Raw genomic sequence first — 16,088 nt, forward strand, 5'->3', positions numbered from 1 at the left:
ACCGACTCGATGGACGTGAGTCTGAGTGAACTCTGGGAGTTGGTGATGGACAGGGAGGCCTGGCGTGCTGCGATTCATGGGGTCGTAAAGAGTCGGAAACGACTGAGTGACTGAACTGAACTGAACTGAACTGAAACTACCATATACTCCAAGAATCACACTAGTGGGCATAAACCCTGAGGAAACCATAATTTAAAAAGACACATGCACTCCAGTGTTCATTGCAGCACTATTTACAATAGCTAGAACATGAAAGCAACCTAGTATTTCATTGACAGATACATGGTTAAAGAAGTTGTGGTTCATATACACAGTAAAATATTACTCATCCATAAAAAGGAACACATATGACTCAGTTATAATGAGGTGGATAAACCTAGAGACTATAGTACCAAGTGAAGCAAGTCACAAAGAGAAAGACAAATATCAAATATTAATGCATATATATATGGAATCTAGAAAGATGGTACTGATGAACCTATCTGCAGGGCAGCAATGGAGATGTAGACGTAGAGAACAGATTTGTGGACACAGTGGGGGAAGGAGAGAGTGGGACAAACAGAAAGTATCATTGAAACATATTCATTCCCATATGTAAAATCAGAGATCCAGGGAAAAGTTGGTATATGATGCAAGGAGCTCAAATTTGGTGCTCTTGGACAACCTAGAGGGGTGGGATGTTTTGATATAAGGCAGAAACCAATGCAATATTGTAAAACAATTATCCTCCAGTTAAAAATAATTAAATTTAAATTTTTAAGAAAGGAAAAAATAAACAGAACTTAATATTTCTTTTCTTTTTTCTGATCATAATATACACAGTAAATGTGCATATCTGAAGTGCACAGATTGATGATTTTTTTTTTTTTTTGGATCCATTCATGAAACCATTTCTCAGGTCAAGATGTGCCGCATCTTCAGCATAGCAGGAGGTTTCCTCATGCCAGGCCCCCTCATTACCAATCAACCTCTACTGGCAGCGATCACTGTTCTGAGAGCCATCACCTGAGGTTAATTTTGCTTCTTATTAAACTTCACATGATTGAATCAGACAAGCACTTTCACTTGCATGTCTGGCTTCTTTCACTCAACATCAGGTTCTTGAGATCTACTTTTTTCATAGATCAGTAGATCTGTGAAAGTATTGTGTGTGGTAATACATCATTGCACAAAGAAGCCAAGATGTATTTGTCCATTTTCCTATTGATAGATAATTTGAGTTGTTTTCAGTTTTGCCTGTGATTAACAAAGCTGGTATGTATAATCTTGTGCATGTCTTTTGTTGGAAATATGCACTCATCTCTTTTCTGTTGGATGCATACCTAGCAGCAGAGCTGATATGTCTTGAGATTGCTGTGTTTAGGTTTAGCTGTAGATATTGCTGAACAATTTTCTGCAGTAGCTTCACCAATTCACCTTCTCATCAACAATGTATAAGAATGCCAATTTTCACACGTCTCTGCAAAACTTGTTATTGTCATTCTTTAAAACGTAACCATTCTTCTGGCTTTGTTCAGTTCAGTTCAGTCACTCAGTCGTGTCCGACTCTTTGCGACCCCATGAATTGCAGCATGCCAGGCCTCCCTGTTCATCACCAACTCCCGGAGTTCACCCAAACTTATGTCCATCGAGTCAGTGATGCCATCCAGCCATCTCATCCTCTGTCATCCCCTTTTCCTCCTGCCCCCAATCCCTCCCAGCATTAGAGTCTTTTCCAATGAGTCAACTCTTCGCATGAGGTGGCCAAAGTACTGGAGTTTCAGCTTTAGCATCATTCCTTCCAAAGAAATCCCAGGGCTGATCTCCTTTAGAATGGACTGGCTGGACCGTGAAGTCCAAGGGACTCTCAACAGTCTTCTCCAACACCACAGTTCAAAAGCATCAATTCTTTGGCGCTTAGCCTTCTTCACAGTCCAACTCTCACATCCATACATGATCACTGAAAAAACCATAGCCTTGACTAGACGGACCAAGTAATGGCTCTGCTTTTCTGGCTTTGTAGAGGCATCAAATTATTTAAAATGCATTTGCATGTGACTAATGATGCTGCACAACTTTTCATGTGCTTAAGGATTATTTAAGTGTATCAAGACAAAATTTGTCAAACTACATTTTAAATAGATTCATTTATATTCTGTTTACAAGAAATAGACTTGAAATAAAAATATAGATAGGTTAAAGATAAAAGGACAGAAAAGATACACCAGGAAATAAAAAGTAAAAGAATGCTGGTGTGGCTACAAGACTATCAGACAAAATAAATGGACCTTTCATAATAAATATAAGCAAATAAATAAATATGTGTTTTATATATATAACAGGACCAAAGGAAGATACAGACAAATCCATGTTGTTTGAAGTTCTAATAGTCCCCTCTCAGTAACTTTTAGAGCAAGCAGCTCAATCAGCATAAAGAAGCTTTGAACAATATCATGAAATAAACTGAACTTACTGTCATCTGTAGAACAACAGAATCAAAACTGAAGAAACAAATAATTTTAAGTACTGATGGTACATCTACCAAAATGTTATTATACGCTGATGGTTTTAAAAATGTTTCATAAAATTAAGGAACTTAATTTGACCAACCTCTGGGAGATAGTGAAGGACAGGGAAGCCACATATGCTGCTGTCTGTAGGGTTGCAAAGAGTCAGACATGACTTAGTGTATGAACAGCAACAACAGCTAAAAGAATTCTGAAACTCTAATAGTTGAAAGGTGGTTACATATTTTTCCAAATTATTTTCTTTACACATACAAATAAAATGTGTATGAATATATTTGCATCTTAATTCATATACAACACATATATACTCCTCAGAATGTATCTAGAGGACTTCTTTGGTGGTCCAGGGGCTAAAGCTCCATGCTCCTAATGCAGGGGACCCAGGTTTTATCCCTCTTTGGGGAATTAGGTCCAACATGCAGCAACTAAGAGTTCTCATGTCACAACTAAAGATCCACACTTGCCTCAACTAAGACCTAACACAGCCAAATATTTTTTTAAAAAATGTACTTTGTTATGATATATACACACACACACATATATATATATTTTCTGTAGTATTGTGAATATTCTTTTATATTACTAAATACAGATATTTGTAAATTGCCTTTCCATAGCCCTTGTCTGTGTTTCAATAACATAATGTTCTTTCTCTATATCAACAATTTTGTCACAATGTGTTGTGTGTATTTTATATTTCTTCATAATGCCTTTTCTATACAGAGTTTCTAATTTTTATGTAATGAAATTCGTTCTCTTCTTTAAGACTTTCTGATTTTTTTCTGCTTTCCTTAAGGACTCCATTCACCAAGATTATACAAAGGGCTTTTTCATTTGCTTCTCACATTTTATCTGTCTCAGGCAAGATGAATAAGGTGATGATGTAGTGAAGAACAACTTGTAGATCTCAATAGGGCAATACAACAAATTGTTTTGCCCATGTTACATGTCAGGGTAGGTCAGGAAGGGATCTCTGTCTATCATAAGATGATGAAGGTTTCAATTTCCCAATACTATCTTCCTCTTTTCTATTTTGATATGGCTTGTGCATGTGTGCACTCTCAGTTGCTTCAGTAGTGTCCAACTCTTTGTGTCCCTATGGATTGTAACCCACCAGGCTCCTCTGTCCATGGGATTCTTCAGGCAAGAATATTGAAACGCCTTGCCATGCCCTCCTCCAGGGGATCTTTCTGACCCAGGGATCAAACTTTCAGCTCCTGCAGCTCCGGCATTATAGGTGAATTCTTTTCCGCTTAGCCACCGGACACACACACAAGATGAGAATTTAAAACTTTGACCATGTAGGGAATTTAAGAATGAAAAGCAACACAATCTTTCATATACTTCTTGTAGGAGTATAAATTGGTTCAAGTACTTTGGCATGCTCTAGGAGAGTGGAATATATGAACATATAACTCCTAGGTGTACAACAAAGGGGAATGTTCTACACATGTGCATCAAGGATTATTACAAAAATATTCATAGCAGAACTGTTCATAAAACAAATTCAAAAGATGGAGGCAATCCATATGTTTTTCAACAGCATGTGGCTAAAAAATAGTGACAAATGTATAAAGTGGATTACTATCTAGCAAGGAAAGGAATGACTTACAACTACATACAGACATCAACAAGTTTGAGTCAAAAATGAAAGTCACAGAAGAATCATATATACCATCCGTTTATACTGAGCTTAAGAAGAGAAAAGAAAATAATGTATTGTTATAGTCGTCATCATAGATAGTACACTATTTTTTAAAGGGTAAGGAAATAAATGATGATCATCAAATTAATTTGGTGGTTTCTTTCAGTGGGGGAGAAAATGAAAATTATCAGGAGAGAAATTCTAAGGTACTGGCAACGTTTTGTTCTTAACTGGGGTGCTGAATACATGAGTATTCACTTGTAATTATTCTTAAATTGTTCATGTGTATTTTATACATTCTTTTTCTATAAAATAAATTTATTTTCATTACCTTCCCAGCACTTTGTTCTTATTACTCCATTTTTCTCTTAACACCTCTTATTGCCAGATGCTCTGGGAGCCAAATTCAGAGTTGCAGTTTTGCAGTCCTTTAATTAAATACTTGCTGAATCCTCCCTTCTGGCTCTTACTATTTTCTGCTGCTTTTTATCTATTGTTATTCCATGATTTTATGGGTGAAAATGTACTTTTTCATTGGCCATATCCCAGACATGCACAGATCTCAATTTCTTTATCACATCTTTTAATTTTCCAGAATTTTTTTTATTTTTTTTTGGCATGTGAACAGGAGTCTCCTCAGAGTCTTTAATCCCCATTATTTCTTTTGGAGTTTGAGGAAGGAGGTAATAATTATTCTCAGATATCTCAATGCAGAAGCCTCTTATTATCTTTGAGGAAAATTTTAAAACACTTTAAAATATCTTTATTTTCATTCTAAGATAATCTTTAAAAAGCAATAGTTCTTAATTTTAGCTTTACATTTTTCAACTATCTCAAATAATCCACTGAGGATTCTTATTACTAGTTAATGATATTTTAATGTGCTATGAAAATTTTAACTCTGATTACACATTGTAATTACCTAGGAAAGTTTAAAAAAATGTTAGAGTCCAAGCCAGGCCAATTAAGTCATACTTTCTGTAGGTAGAGTCCTAGATATTTATTTTTTTTTTAATGAAACAAAAGTATGCAGTTTATTTAATGTGCACTGGGATTAGAAACCACTAATCTAGTGGATGAGATGAATGAAAATTCATACAAAAAGATAATTATAAGATAAAATGCCATTTGATCATCATTTAGGGTCTTAACAACCTAAACCAGTAGAATTGGATATTAATACTTACGCCACAGACAGTCAGGCCAACAGTTTTGTAATGAATCAGTGACTCATGTTCCCATCCTATAATTCCAGGGGAGAAAAAGTCTCTTTTATTTCCATTCATTTGGATACCTAAAATTTCTCTGTTCTTATAAAGCACTGTGTATTTGAAGGGAATCTCTGGTATATACATTAACAACTGGATGAGATCTTTTTCTCATATTTTTACCCCAAGATTCATTTTCTTGAAAGTAGGTCTTACTCTTATTTGAACAAAGTTTTTATAATTATCTTGGATCTGGCTTACACACTTAAAATTTTCCATTCTAGACTTTCCAATTTGTGTTTATTCTTCTAATCTAAGTGGAGTGGGTCTTCTCTTCAAATTCTAACTCAGGATAAAGACAGCCTGAAAAGATTACTAATGGTCATTTCAGCTTTGCACCAACTCCTTCTATTTTTCTTTTTTTCCCATCCCCTTTGGCTTCCAGCTTCTAATACAAGCCCTAATGGGCTTCTGGAGGAGCAACTGTGATTTTCCTGTAGTCAGCCTTTAGACTCAGTTCATAATGCTTTGGGCTTGGATTCCTAGACCCATATCGAGTGACACTCCTGCCCTTTGACCTCTCATTCACCTTGGTTTTTCTGGTTTGATTCTCCATACAGAGGAGTAATTATTTCTCAGTCTCATTCCTCAAAATTTCTCTATACATTTTAGTATCTCTATACACAACTTTGGCCCTCCAAGATCCAGTCTGGGATAATGGCTAGGACTAGAAATTCCCTAACAAGACCTTCAAGATCTCCACTCATTTCAAGAAGAGTGGTCTTCTTGCTGCATTAAAGTCCCAGGAATTTCCTGTTACTCTCCATTCTTAAAGAATGGATACCTTTCATACATTTCTCCTTACCTCTGTTTCAAAAGCATCTCAGGGCTCCCAGGTGGGTACTAACAGTAAGGAACCTGCCTTCCAACACAGGAGATGTGAGGGATGCAGGGTCCCTCATCCCTCACTTGACCCTAAATCCCTGGGTCAAGTAGATGCCCTGGAGGAGGGTATGACAACTCACTCCAGTATTCTTGCTTGGAGAATCTCATGGACAGAGGAGCCTGGTAGGTTACAGTCTATTGGGTCACAAAGAGTCAAACACGACTGAAATGAATGAATGCTCAGCTGAAATGCTTAGCAACAGCATAAGGATCTCACATGTTAAATGTTTAGTAAACATTTGTCAATCACACGACTGGATGAATGAATAATTTGGGGTAAGTATCAACTCATGTTGCTTCATATATCCTACTCTTCTCCAGAAGTCAACTCTCAGGCCAAAGTGATATATTTTCTCTGAAAAGCCTCTTCTAACACTCAGAATGGACAGTACTTTGTTTACATGTATTTTCCATTAGACTTTGTTGTTGTTCAGTTGCCAAATAGTGTCCAACTCTTTTGCGACTCCATGGAATAATGGAGATAAAGCCCTTATTCACTGTTATCCAGACAGTTGAAATGGAGAGGGGGGTGCAGCCCCAAAATGGAGGAATAGGACGAGGAGACCACTTTCTCCCCCACGAGTTCATCAAAAGATCATTTGAATGCTGAGTAACTTCCACAAAACAATTTTTGAATGATGGCAGAGGACACCAGGCACCCATTACCTTCCTAATTACCACTACCTACCTAAAGGCAGTCCATTACCTTCAAAAGGAAGTAGGACAAAATATAAAAGACAAAAAGAGAGACAAAAGAGTTAGGGACAGAGACCTGCCCTGGGGAGGGAGTCATGAAGGAAGAAAGTTTCCAAACAGTAGGAAAGCCTCTCACAGGCAGGTCTTTGGGGAGTTTTGGAATCTCAGAGAGCAACACAACCAGGAGAAGAAAAGAAGAAAACAACAACAACAACACAGAATACGTGCCTAATGGCTGCCAGCAGAGAAGTACCCCAGACGCTTGGGTCCTCCACCAGCAAGCAGGTGCTGGACAGGGAGGCATGGGCTGCATAATCGGTGCTTAGGGTAAGGACCAGGCCTGAATGCCCTGAAGACAATCTGAGGGAGCTAACGTGAGATAGCAATCCAAACTGTGGGATCGCCAGAGAGAGAGAGAAAAAAGAGAACTTTCCCATAAAAGGCTCTAAGGCTCAGCCTGGTCTGCTCACAGAGCAAAGGATTGAGCAAACACCAAAGGAGAGCTGACTGGCTGCATACAGGCCCCTCCCCTCCACCAGAGGCAGAGAGCCAGGTGGGCAGCAGCCAGAGCTGGAAGGCAAAGGGCTGCTACAATCTGGGCCCCAGAGACTGGCATCCTCCACCAAACTGAGCAGGCTCCCAGCTGCTAACCACGTCTTCCTGGGATCCTGGATGGTTGACATCTGCCAGGAGGGTCGCAGCCTGAGATCAGCTACCCAGAGGAGACATAGAGCACCCCTGAGGAGGTGCTCTTGCCGTGCACTTGGGAAACCAAGTGGCCAAGTTGGGGGAGGCAATTAAGATACACGATCTACCTGGGACAATGTACTTGCCAAACACCTGCTTGCCTGAGCTGCTCAGACCTGGGAAGGGCACAAAACACACACCCAACCGGGTCTGTGCCCTTGCAGAATACCCAAGAACATGAGTGGCTTAGACTTGGGAAGTGCATGAAATGCAGGGCCTGCTTTGGACAGTTCCACTGCCGATCACCCTGGAGTCTGAGCAGTGTAGACCCTGGAAGTACATGCCACCTTGATCTGAGGCAAACCCAGTGTGGTCCATACACTGAGCACTCCCAACACACGCCAGTGATATTTGTTTGCAGTGTTCCTCCCTCCCCACAACGCAACTGAACAAGTGAGCCTAAGTAAGTGACCACCTTTACCTCCTAGTGTCAAGGCAGAAATTAGAAGTGAAGAGACTTGCAAACAGAGGAAGCCAAAATAAACAAAAAAGAGGGAACTTCTCTGGAAGTAACAGGGGCAAAGGATTAAAACCCTCTGATTAAGATTGACTAAGTATTCAGTTCAGTTCAGTTTAGTCACTCAGTCATGTCTGACTCTTTGCGACCCCATGAATCGCAGCACTTCAGGCCTCCCTGTCCATCACCAACTCCCGGAGTTCACTCATTCACGTCCATTGAGTCAGTGATGCCATCCAGCCATCTCATCTTCTGTCGTCCCCTTCTCCTCCTGCCCCCAATACCTCCCAGCATCAGAGTCTTTTCCAATGAGTCAACTCTTCGCATGAGGTGGCCAAAGTACTGGAATTTCAGCTTTAGCATCAGTCCTTCCAAAGAAATTCCAGGGCTGATCTCCTTCAGAATGGACTGGTTGGATCTCTTTGCAGTCCAAGGGACTCTCAAGAGTCTTCTGCAACACCACAATTCAAAAGCATCAATTCTTCAGCTCTCATCTTTCTTCACAGTCCAACTCTCACATCCTTACATGACCACAGGAAAAACTATAGCCTTGACTAGATGGAACTTTGTTGGCAAAGTAATGTCTCTGCTTTTGAATATGCTATCTAGGTTGGTCATAACTTTCCTTCCAAGGAGTAAGCCTCTTTTAATTTCATGGCTGCATTCACCATCTGCAGTGATTTTGGAGCCCCAAAAAATAAAGTCTGACACTGTTTCCACTGTTTCCCCATCTATTTCCCATGAAGTGATGGGACTGGATGCCATGATCTTCGTTTTCTGAATGCTGAGCATTAAGCCAACTTTTTCACTCTCCACTTTCACTTTCATCAAGAGGCTTTTGAGTTCCTCTTCACTTTCTGCCATAAGGGTGGTGTCATCTGCATATCTGAGGTTATTGATATTTCTCCCGGAAATCTTGATTCCAGCTTGTGTTTCTTTCAGCCCAGTGTTTCTCATGATGTACTCTGCATATAAGTTAAATAATCAGGGTGACAATATACAGCCTTGACGTACTCCTTTTCCTATTTGGAACCAGTTTGTTGTTCCACATCCAGTTCTAACTGTTGCTTCCTGACCTGTATATAGGTTTCTCAAGAGGCAGGTCAGGTGGTCTGGTATTACCATCTCTTTCAGAATTTTCCACAGTTTATTGTGATCCACACAGTCAAAGGTTTTGGCAAAGTCAATAAAGCAGAAATAGATGTTTTTCTGGAACTCTCTTGCTTTTTCCATGATCCAGCAGATGTTGGCAATTTTTTCTCTGGTTCCTCTGCCTTTTCTAAAACCAGCTTGAACATCAGGAAGTTCATGGTTCACATATTGCTAAAGCCTGGCTTGGAGAATTTTCAGCATTACTTTACTAGCGTGTGAGATGAGTGCAATTGTGCAGTAGTTTGAGCATTCTTTGGCATTGCCTTTCTTTGGGATTGGAATGAAAACTGACCTTTTCCAGTCCTGTGGCCACTGCTGAGTTTTCCAAATTTGCAGACATATTGAGTGCAGCACTTTCACAGCATCATCTTTCAGGATTTGAAATAGCTCCACTGGAATTCCATCACCTCCACTAGCTTTGTTTGTAGTGATGCTTTCTAAGGCTCACTTGACTTCACATTCCAGGATGTCTGGCTCTAGGTCAGTGATTGCAGCATCGTGATTATCTGGGTCGTGAAGATCTTTTTTGTACAGTTCTTCTGTGTATTCTTGCCACCTTTTCTTGATATCTGCTGCTTTTGTTATGCTATGCTATGCTAAGTCGCTTCAGTCGTGTCTGACTCTGTGCGACCCCATAGACGGCAGCCCACCAGGCTCTGTCGTCCCTGGGATTCTCCAGGCAAGAATACTGGAGTGGGTTGCCATTTCCTTCTTCAGTGCATGAAAAGAGAAAAGTGAAAGTGAAGTCGCTCAGTCGTGTCTGACTCTTAGTGACCCCATGAACTGCAGCCTACCAGGCTCCTCTGTCCCTGGGATTTTCCAGGCAAGAGTACTGGAGTGGGGTGCCATTGCTTCTGTTAGGTCCATACCATTTCTGTCCTTTATTGAGCCCATCTTTGCATGAAATGTTCCCTTGGTATCTCTAATTTTCTTGAAGAGATCTCTAGTCTTTCCCATTCTGTTGTTTTCCTCTATTTCTTTGCATTGATCACTGAGGAAGGCTTTCTTATCTCTTCTTGCTATTCTTTGGAACTCTGCAATATACTACTGGAGATCAGTGGAGAAATTACTCCAGAAACAATGAAGGGATGGAGTCAAAGCAAAAAAAAAAAAAAAAAAACCCAGCTGTGGATGTGACTAGTGATAGAAGCAAGGTCTGATGCTGTAAAGAGCAATATTGCACAGGAGCCTGGAATGTCAGGTCCATGAATCAAGGCAAATTGGAAGTGGTCAAACAAGAGATGGCAAGAGTGAATGTCGACATTCTAGCAATCAGTGAACTAAAATGGACTGGAATGGGTGAATTTAACTCAGATGACCATTATATCTACTACTGTGGGCAGGAATCCCTCAGAAGAAATGGAGTAGCCATCATGGTCAACAAGAGTCCGAAATGCAGTACTTGGATACAATCTCAAAAAGGACAGAATGATCTCTGTTCGTTTCCAAGGCAAACCATTCAATATCATAATAATCCAAGTCTATGTCCCAACCAGTAACACTGAAGAAGCTGAAGTTGAATGGTTCTATGAAGACCTACAAGACCTTTTAGAACTAACACCCAAAAAAGATGTCCTTTTCATTATAGGGGACTGGAATGCAAAAGTAGGAAGTCAAGAAACACCTGGACTAACAGGCAAATTGGGGCTTGGAATAAGAAATGAAGCAGGGCAAAGACTAATAGAGTTTTGCCAAGAAAATGCACTGGTCATGACAAACACCCTCTTCCAACAACACAAGAGAAGACTCTACACATGGACATCACCAGATGGTCAACACTGAAATCAGACTGATTATATTCTTTGCAGCCAAAGATGGAGAAGCTCTATACAGTCAGCAAAAACAAGATGAGAGCTGACTGTGGCTCAGATCATGAACCCCTTATTGCCAAATTCAGACTTAAATTGAAGAAAGTAGGGAAAACCCCTAGACCACTGAGGTATGATCTAAATAAAATCCCTTGGTTATACAGTGGAAGTGAGGAATAGATTTAAAGAACTAGATCTGATAGATAGAGTGCCTGATGAACTATGGAATGAGGTTCATGACATCGTACAGGAGACAGGGATCAAGACCATCCCCATGGAAAAGAAATGCAAAATGACTGTCTGCGGAGGCCTTACAATAGCTGTGAAAAGAAGAGAAGCGAAAAGCAAAGGAGAAAAGGAAAAATATAAGCATCTGTATGACTTAGTATTGGAAGGGGCCTATAGACCTTGAGAACAAGAATAAGCTGGGACAAGGAACTATCTGAAACTGAACTGACCCACAACAGCTCCAGAGACATTCTTAGATATATCTTTACTATTATCATTTTTTAATTTTTTAAAGTTCTTTATTACTCCTTTAATTTTCATTTTTATAGCCTACTATTACCTTGCTGAGCACCGAAGAATTGATGCTTTTGAGCTGTGGTGTTGGAGAAGACTCTTGAGAGTCCCTTGGACTACAAGGAGATCCAACCAGTCCATTCTAAAGGAGATTAGCCCTGGGTGTTCTTTGGAGGGAATGATTATAAAGCTGAAACTCCAGTACTTTGGCCACCTCATTCATTCCAATCCCAAAGGAAAGCAATGCCAAAGAATGTTCACACTACCGCACAATTGCATTCATTTCCCATGTTAGCAAGGTAATGCTCAAAATCATCCAAGATTAGACTTCAACAGTACATGAACGAGAACTTCCTGATGTACAAACTGGATTTAGAAAAGGCAGAGGAGCCAGAGATCAAATTGCCAATATCTACTGGATCATGGGAAAAGCAAGTAAATTCCAGAAAAGCATCTACTTCTGCTTCACTGACTATGTTAAAGACGTTGACTATGTGGATCACAACAAACTGTGGAAAATTCTTAAAGAAGTGGGATTACCTGACCAACTTACCTGTCTTCTGAGAAACCTGTGTGCTGATCAAGAAGCAACAGTTAGGACCAGACATGGAACAATGGAATGGTTCATAATTGGAAAAGGATTATGTCAAGGCTATATATTGTCACCCTGCTTATATAACTTACATGCAGAGTACATCATGTGAAATGCTGGGCAAGATGAAGCGCAAGCTGGAATCAAGATTCCTAAGAGAAATATCAATAACCTCAGATATGAAGATGACAGCACCCTAATTGCAGAAAGCTAAGAGAAACTAAAGAGTCTCTAATAATGATGAAAGAGGAGAGTGAAAAAGCTGGCTTAAAATCTGTCATCCAAAAAACTAATATTATGTCATCTGGTCCTATCAGTTCATGGCAAATACATAGGGGAAAAAATGTAAATAGTGACAGACTTTATTTTCTTGGGTTCCAATATCACTGCAGAAGGTGACTGAAGCCATGAAATTAAAAAAAAAAAAAAAAAAAAACTTGCTCCTTGGAAGAAAAGCTATGACAATCCTAGACAGCATATTAAAAAACAGGGACATCACTTTGTGGACAAAAGTCTGTATTGTCAAACCTGTGGTTTTTCTAGTAGTCTTGTATGCGATAGCTGTGCCATAAAGAAGGCTGAGCATCGAATAATTGAATCTTTTGAACTATGGTGCTAGAGTAGACTCCTGAGACTCCTTTGGACTGCAAGGAGATCAAACTAGTAAGTCCTAATGGAAATCAACCCTGAATATTCATTGGAAGGACTGATGCTGAAGTTGAAGCACCAATACTTTGGCCACCTGATGCAAAGAACTGACTCAATAAAAGATCCTGATTCTGGGAAAGATTAAAGGTGGGAGGGGAAGGGTACGACAGAGGATGAGATGGTTGGATGGCATTTCTGACTCAATGGACATGAGTTTCAGGAAATTTTGGGAGGCAGTGAAGGACAGAGAAGCCTGGTGTGCTGCAGTTCTTGGGGGTCGCAGAAAGTCGGTTATGATTGAGGGACTAAACAACAATAGGAAGAGAATAGTTAAATTATTCCCCAGATCTTTTTATTGTATAATGAGTAAATGCCAGTCTATGGTTCCAAATAGGAAAAGGAGTATGTCAAGGCTGTATATTGTCACCCTGCTTATTTAACTTATATGCAGAGTACATCATGAGAAACGCTGGACTGGAAGAAACACAAGCTGGAATCAAGATTGCCAGGAGAAATATCAATAAACTCAGATATGCAGATGACACCACCCTTATGGCAGAAAGTGAAGAGGAACTAAAAAGCCTCTTGATGAAAGTGCAAGTGGAGAGTGAAAAAGTTGGCTTAAAGCTCAACATTCAAAAAACGAAGATCATGGCATCTTGTCCCATCACTTCATGGGAAATAGAAGAGGAAACATTGGAAACAGTGTCAGACTTTATTTTTGGGGGCTCCAAAATCACTGCAGATGGTGACTGAAGTCATGAAATTAAAAGATGCTTACTCCTTTGAAGGAAAGTTATGACCAACCTAGATAGCATAGTCAAAAGCAGAGACATTACTTTGCCAACAAAGGTCCATCTAGTCAAGGCTATGGTTTTTCCTGTGGTCATGTATGAATGTGAGAGTTGTACTGTGAAGAAGGCTGAGCGCCGAAGAACTGATGCTTTTGAACTGTGGTGTTGGAGAAGACTTTTGAGAGTCCCTTGGACTGCAAGGAGATCCAAACAGTCCATTCTGAAGGAGATCAGTCCTGGCATTTCTTTGGAAGGAATGATGCTGAAGCTGAAACTCCAGTACTTTGGCCACCTCATGCGAAGAGTTGACTCATTGGAAAAGACTCTGATGCTGGGAGGGATTGGGGGCAGGAGGAAAAGGCAACGACAGAGAATGAGATGGCTGGATGGCATCACCAACTTGATGAACGTGAGTTTGAGTGAACTCCGGGAGATGGTGATGGACAGGGAGGCCTGGCGTGCTGCGATTCATGGGGTCTCAAAGAGCGACTGAACTGAACTGAACTGAACTGAAATCCATGTCTCTTCCATGTTCAGCATTCATCCATCACACCAAAAAAAGGGGAATTCTAAACATGAGAAACAGGTGGAATAAAAACCTAATCACAGTCTGGCTACAGTGAGATAATTCACAGTCATTTCCAGTTTTGGCTGGATATTCTCTTATACATCTTATCTCTTAGAGGTCAGACTGTCTACATAAGCATCACAAACCCACTCAGCTCAACATTTCATTTGATAGATCAAAATGTCACCATGTGTAGATCACTGAGAATTAATTGTAATATGGCTCAAAATGTGGTAGTGAAAGGTTGTTGTTGAATCACGCGAATACACCGGGATTCTTGGCCCCCGGAGGAGAAGAATTCAATCCGGGGCCAGAGACGAGGCTTGATCGCTCAGAGCTTTTGTGTAATAAAGTTTTATTAAAGTATAAAGGAGATAGAGAAAGCTTCTGACATAGGCATCAGAAGGGGGCAGAAAGAGTACCCCCCTGCTAGTCTTCAGCTGGATGTTATATAGTCACTAGCAGTCTGTTAATGAAAGAAAGGAATGTCTTAAAATTTAGAATGGCACCAAATGGTTTATCTTGGGCCATAAAATAATTAACTTGAATCTTAAAGAAGGACAGACCACCATACAAATAGTTTCATTTACATAGATTAGGGGAACAATATCTGAGTATAACATACTGGTTTGTCAAGTAGGTTTTGGGCCAAGAGGCGGAACCGACTTGGAGACAGAGTTTGGGGTAAAGGTGTAGTACATTAGCATAGCTTAAGACAAACATTTCCATAAGAAAAAGGCATTGGTTATCTCTAGTGTCATTATGGCAACACAGTATTTTAAGAGAAAGCTCTCTTTAAATTTGTATAGAGAAGGAAAAAAATATTGTTAGTTTGTTTCCTCCTGCCGCTTAAGAGAGATAAAAATGTCTGACACTTGCAGGCTATTTCCTCCATTTGGAGACCCCTGGCCTTCCTGCCTGTTACCCTCTCAGTAGCACACCTGTGTAGCATTTGTGACACTGGTTAGAAAGAAGTTACCAACATCATAGTGCTTAATTTTGCATTTGTTTCCATTTCTTCTTTGTCAAAAACTATAGCTTATTTATTCATTTGCTATTTTTATTGCACCATGTTACTTCTCTAGAAATATTTAAATATTGAGTAAGGAAAACTGTTAAAAAAAAAAAAAGAGTACTATAGGCATTCATAAAGATGTGCTGGTGAATAAATTTCTATTAATGCATAGCTTCATTTCCTACAGTTTTCTTTTAGTTTTGTATTAATTGAATAGCATGTGTGATCTTCTCTGATAGGAACTGGTGATTTGCCATTAATGAGGATGTGCTGACTATCATAAACTTCAATAACACACTTTAATTCATTTCCTATTAACAGACCCCACTACATCTTTCCACATTTTTTGAAGATTTCTTTTTTTTTTTCTATAAAATGTGATAAACATTGGCGTGACATTTAGGTCTGTTGTTAACTGTTAATCATGTATATATTAAAGCTACCTCTTAAAAACAAGACGGCATCATCAGGAAGATGAATAATATCAATGCAGGGCTATTAAGCTCCAAGTATGGTGATGGGATGTTGCTAATTGACAAGCACAGATATATTCTATATTAGAAATACAGAGGGCTTCATCCAATTTCCTGCAAAATTCAAAAGAAACCAGTGCATTTTGATGCAATCTTCAAATTCTGTTCTATAAAATAACCCACAGAGATGAAAAGCCATGTGACAAATCTTGGTTAAAAGGACCTCTTTTGTACTGTCATTGCTTTTTTGTTATTTATGCTCTTCAATTTTCATTCTTAGTTGCAACTTTCTCATTTTATCCTTTCAGTCA

The sequence above is a fragment of the Bubalus bubalis genome, chromosome 3, assembly GCF_019923935.1.
Source record: "Bubalus bubalis isolate 160015118507 breed Murrah chromosome 3, NDDB_SH_1, whole genome shotgun sequence".
NCBI lineage: Eukaryota > Metazoa > Chordata > Mammalia > Artiodactyla > Bovidae > Bubalus > Bubalus bubalis.